Source organism: Phlebotomus papatasi, chromosome 1 (genome assembly GCF_024763615.1).
Source record: "Phlebotomus papatasi isolate M1 chromosome 1, Ppap_2.1, whole genome shotgun sequence".
In the NCBI taxonomy this organism is placed as follows: Eukaryota; Metazoa; Arthropoda; class Insecta; order Diptera; family Psychodidae; genus Phlebotomus; species Phlebotomus papatasi.
The window spans coordinates 46,639,643-46,645,586 of NC_077222.1; positions in this window are offsets into that span (position 1 = coordinate 46,639,643).

Here is a 5,944-nt window from a genome sequence, read left to right on the forward strand (position 1 = left end):
TCCATTTTTATATTAAGTTATCTATTTTTGGTGTATAATTTGGTGGATTATAAAAATATAGTCTCAATTTTATTAGTTTATTTGATTGTTTCTTATATTTATAAACGTCATTTAAACTTTTAAACTGCGATCAGATCAATCACTTTTGCATCCATTGACTGGGGCCTTAGGCATGCAGCGCCTTGTTGGTGTAATAAAGTAGCGATGAACAGTTTTTGTATTGTACTAGGTATGTTAAGTGTATATAATAATAACAAATCTGGAATGTAATAGAAGAGTGATTTTGAGACTTAAGATTGAAAAAGTGAATGCTTATTATAGAGTACATAACAACATGAAATGTAAAGAGTTCAAGTGAGAATATGCAAATTTCTGAAGAGGTGCAAAGTAAATCGATTCTTGCAACATATTAGTACCTATTACCTTTTGTATCGAATACATGAAATAGCCAGTATATTAACCCATTAGACTAATGCCATAGAAATGCTTGAGATATTCATATTTTATAATATTAATATTTTACTACTTATTAGGTGCAGGGCGATGCAATCATACTCGCAATCATACCTTTTTAATTATTCACATTAAACGAATTTAAACACAATTTACTTATATAATGCAACTATCTAAGAAAAGAATGTTCCATCCAGAATTGAAATCAAAAATGAGAATGGAGGAAAATATTATAAAAACGGACGTGATATCATACTTTCACTGCGTAGCTTTGTCCACAAAAATGCATAACTTTGCAAGAAGCGATAAGACTGCAAAAGATGAATTTCTTCTTCCTTTGGGTTATTTTTCTCACGTTTTTATTAATACAAACATAGATTGGAAAATTATAAAGTATGCTAAATTTTATTTACAATTCAAGAATTATTTTACAAACTTTACAAACTTACCGTAGATGCGGGTGACATTGACCTCCTCCTGTTTAGAAGCTTTTCTTTAATTCTAGCATTTAAGAAAGATCTTTACCGATGCAATCTACCATGTCTGATCGGTGAGGACCATTCTTAAACATTAGGATTAAGAAAAAGCTTACGAACATGAGGGGGTCAAACTCATCCACGGAGAACAGAGACGCCCACATCTACGGTACTTAAAAAAATTTTTTTGTTCTGTATAACTACAAAGTATCTAAGTAAAAGCTTTGAGAGTATTTCAACCTATTCCAAATACTTTTTTATAAAGCAGGATGCAAAGACGATTTCTCTCTCTAGTTGAACTAGTTTAAATTATTTGCAAAAGGGTTTATATAAAAACGGTTTCCAAAAACACAAAAAAATATAATAATAGTAAAAAAGTTCCAAATGTTAATTGTAAATATACAGTGAGTGTCAATAGTTTGTTGCCTAATGGATGTTTGAGAAATCAAGTGAAAAAAATGATAGAAAAAAATACTTTTCCAAATTTTTCTTTTTGCAGATGAGTTCCTTGTAATCCGTAGATATTATTTATAGTTTTCAAAAAAAATAATTAATTTTATTTCATATCAAAAATAATTGTTTTCCAAAAGTTGGTCATTTTTGAAAAATCAAAAGTTTGTTGCCTCATTAAAAAAACTAATTCAAAATGGTGAAAACGTGCAACCAACTTTATGTAAACCGGTTACATTTTGAGCTTATGTCATTTGATAGGCAAATGGTGGATTGGTACATTTTTAAGGCTGTCAATGGTAAATATATAGGAGTAAAAGTGATGATAAATAACAAGAAATAATCAGTTTTTTGATAATTCATAATTTAGGTTATAATGGCAAATTACAAAAAGTTGAAAGGTGGGATATTGTCCAGAGATACTGCTGGAAGGAATCGGCGTCGCTTAATTGCCAAATTTTGTGGAAATTCATGAAAAGTTATACATAAAATAGTCAAATATTATAGTTATGAGGCACGAGTACATCTGAAAAACGCTACTGGTAGACCCAGGGTTTCGACTCAGAAAGTCGATAACCGCATTCTAGGTATCTCTGATAGTAACCCCATGATGTTTGCTTCAAAAATTCAAAGTCGGCTGGTTACAGAAGGCATACAGGCTTCAAATGCTTCGAAAATCAAACTCAAAATGAAAGAAAATATAAGAATAGGTACTTAGCTCGCAAGATTCCATTGGTAAGTAAAACCAAACAGCGTAAGAGGTTGTATTTTTACGTTTTTAGCATGCTCCAAGTGAATTTACAACCTTTTAACCAGATTGGTTTTGTTTACCAATGGAAAACTGCAAACCAAGTAATTATTCTTACCACTTTCATTAAATTGCGGTTGGTTTTGAAGCCTGTATGCCTTCTGTAACCAGCCGACTCTGAATTTTTGAAGCAAACATCATGGGGTTACTATCAGAGATACCTAGAATGCGGTTATCGACTTTCTGAGTCGAAACCCTGGGTCTACCAGTAGCGTTTTTCAGATGTACTCGTGCCTCATAACTATAATATTTGACCATTTTATGTATAACTTTTCATGAATTTCCATAAAATTTGGCAATTAAGCGACGCCGATTCCTTCCAGCAGTATCTCTGGACAATATCCCACCTTTCAACTTTTTGTAATTTGCCATTATAACCTAAATTATGAATTATCAAAAAACTGATTATTTCTTGTTATTTATCATCACTTTTACTCCTATATATTTACCATTGACAGCCTTAAAAATGTACCAATCCACCATTTGCCTATCAAATGACATAAGCTCAAAATGTAACCGGTTTACATAAAGTTGGTTGCACGTTTTCACCATTTTGAATTAGTTTTTTTTAATGAGGCAACAAACTTTTGATTTTTCAAAAATGACCAACTTTTGGAAAACAATTATTTTTGATATGAAATAAAATTAATTATTTTTTTTTGAAAACTATAAATAATATCTACGGATTACAAGGAACTCATCTGCAAAAAGAAAAATTTGGAAAAGTATTTTTTTCTATCATTTTTTTCACTTGATTTCTCAAACATCCATTAGGCAACAAACTATTGACACTCACTGTACCTACATACATCATTTCCTGTTTCACTTTATAGAATTTGCTTCAAATGCAATGGGACTGGATGATTTTTGCATTCAGGCCTACGTAAACTTCATGGCGTTGCTGCTTTATTAATGACATATATGGACGCGAATGGGGTACTGTATATTGTGATACGTTTTACATATACATTATACTCTTTACGTATGTTTAAGACAAACTTTACTCACTTTTCTGATGTAAGGTACGTGGGTTTTGGCAAAGGAATGAATGAAACTTGTGGCGAGTGATCATGGCAAATAATCGTTAAGCTATAGCAACACTCAACTAGCATTTCATTCAGAAATTTTCAATGGGAGTGAGAGTAAAATTGAAGTGTACTCAACTCAATGCATTTTAAAGTATACGGTTTTGGTAGTAGGTATGTAGTTTACTTTATACATTTTAAGTGAGAGGAGTGAGAAATTGTGGCATGATAATTCATTAGATGTGTTTTTTTCGTATAATTTCATCAGTATAGATATCAATAATTTTCTGTGTGACTTGGATGCGAAAAGTAGGTCATATAGTCTTTAACATGCTACACCGGTTGAAAGCGATGGATACCATGTTAAATGAATACATGTGTACAAACATGTCCAATAATATGTGGACATATGTATATATGGATGTACATATATTAAATTTAATATGCATCAAGCTGCAATAATTGTACATAAATATGTTGGCTCTCTCGTCTTTTGAATAACACCATCAGACAATCTGATGTCAATTATTTTAATAGTTACGTTCATAGAAAAGTGGATACATAGGAAAAAAAAGAAAAATGATTTATAGCTGAAGAATTAGAAAATCAAATGAGAAAATTTTATTATTGTTTGTGTTGATGAAGCTAACTATTTGCACACCTCAAAATATTCCAGTGCAGAGTGTATAAAATTTTAAATTTCCAAAAAAGAATTTGAATGTTGTTCATAGCTATGTTCATATCCCCCTTGTTTATTTTTTTTTAAATTATTTTTATTAGTTATTAATTTTGTTTTTAAAGTTATGTCTTTGTGTAAAAACTGCCTCAGAGTTACGTTATTTTTATCATACATTCAGGTTCTGCGTTCTAATTGAAATATTTAATTATTTTATTTTTTTTAATTTCCGATTAATCTAAAAGCAAAAAAATATTGCTTGGATTTTGCATAAAGCCAAAAACTATAATTGTTAACTGTTTAAATTTAAATAAAACTGAGAATTCAGTCATTGTCTAGTAGTGTAGCTCATTCAGTATATTTAAGGGTAAGGTAAATAAAAAAAAATTGGTAAAACACAACATTTTTCTTTTTTTTTTTCAGCATAATAAACTTTATTTTAATCTAAGTTTTTAAACATACAAAGTACAACATTGTTTAAACTATATTTTCTAAAATTTTCATTTAAAAAACATAAAAAATCTGTCGTTGGGACTTGATTAACGTAGACCCTTTTTTGAAAATACATACTGGACAATATTTCTCAGAGTCCATTCATCTGACGTCAAAAAAACTAATTATTTCCAATTAGGTCAAAGTCAAAGTCATAATTGAACGGTGGATTTATTTTTCAAAACGAAATTTGGATTTTTGGCAGAATTTTATACAAAAATACATTTTTTGGCGAATTTTACACTACGTTTTGTCTTGTAAAATAAGTTGTGAAGGAGGGAAAAAAATCTACTGTTCAAGTACAAGTTTAACTCATAAGATCCATAAGATAACAGAAAATATTTAGCTCTTTTGACGTCAGATGTAAAGGACTCTGAAAAATATTGTCCACCGAAAAGTATGTTTTTTTCTTCGAAAATCGTCTCCAAAAATCAGGTCTCAAGCTGAATTTTTAAAATTTTTCAATGAAAATTTTGGAAAATATAGTTAAAATGTTGTACCTACCTTAGCATGCTTAAGAGCTCGCATTAATTTTTTTATCATATTGAAAACGGACGTCAAGGAAATATGCTGTATTCTTTTTAGTCTGCGTGACCCAAGTAAACTTTCAATGTCAAAGAAATAACAGAAAAACGAATATACTAAAATTTCGCAGCAGTGTATTTCCGTATATTCGTGCAATAATTGTTGTATAAGTCAAACGGTAATAATAAAAATTTCGAATCTTTGAAGACCACTATAAGGTTCATCACCTTTTATACCATATTCTTGGTAATATATTGAAGAAGTGTTACTCATTTTGTTTTCATTTCCCTTACCTCATATAGAGAACAATCATATCCTTTGTACCAGATAAAGATTATTTTAATAATGCATTATAGAAATTTTGCTTATGGAAACCCTACTCTTCTATGGTATCTTTTATTTCTTAATGAAAAATTAAAGGAAAATAATTATTGGTACATCCAAATATTTTCGAATTGTATTTCTTTTTGTTAATTTACTTGTTGGTAGGTGTATGGATATTATAAATTAAATGACTTATGAAATAAGGTATTGTGGTTTGCCAGACTACTTTCGCCTACGAATTTGTTATATTTTCTGAGCTCAATCATAAGAATATAGTATTTACAAGCAAAAAAAAAAAACTAAAAATTCAAGTTTACTAATTTGAGATGTTACTAATTTTGTAATAAAAAAATTGTAAAACTTGACTTTTAAAAGTTGTTTTCGTAAATTTGTTAAATTATTTTGAAAATTTTGGGAATACCATAGATCGTATTGAATAAAATGTGGCATATGCTCGCGAATTTTCAATTGCTAACATATATAAACAATTTATAGTAGATATGTAATGAATATCACATTTACTGAATAATATGTATATCATTTTTCATAAAGAGATTTTTTTCATAAGTTCCACGCGAGTTTCACTGTTGTGTGCTTCGAAGTATACGAGTATATATGCTATGTATTTAAGTGAGAAGGTTTGAGACTTTAAATGGGAGTTTGGAAGTGAATGGATCGTGTGGAAAAGAGTCACAAAGTGAGAACCAGCAGCAAA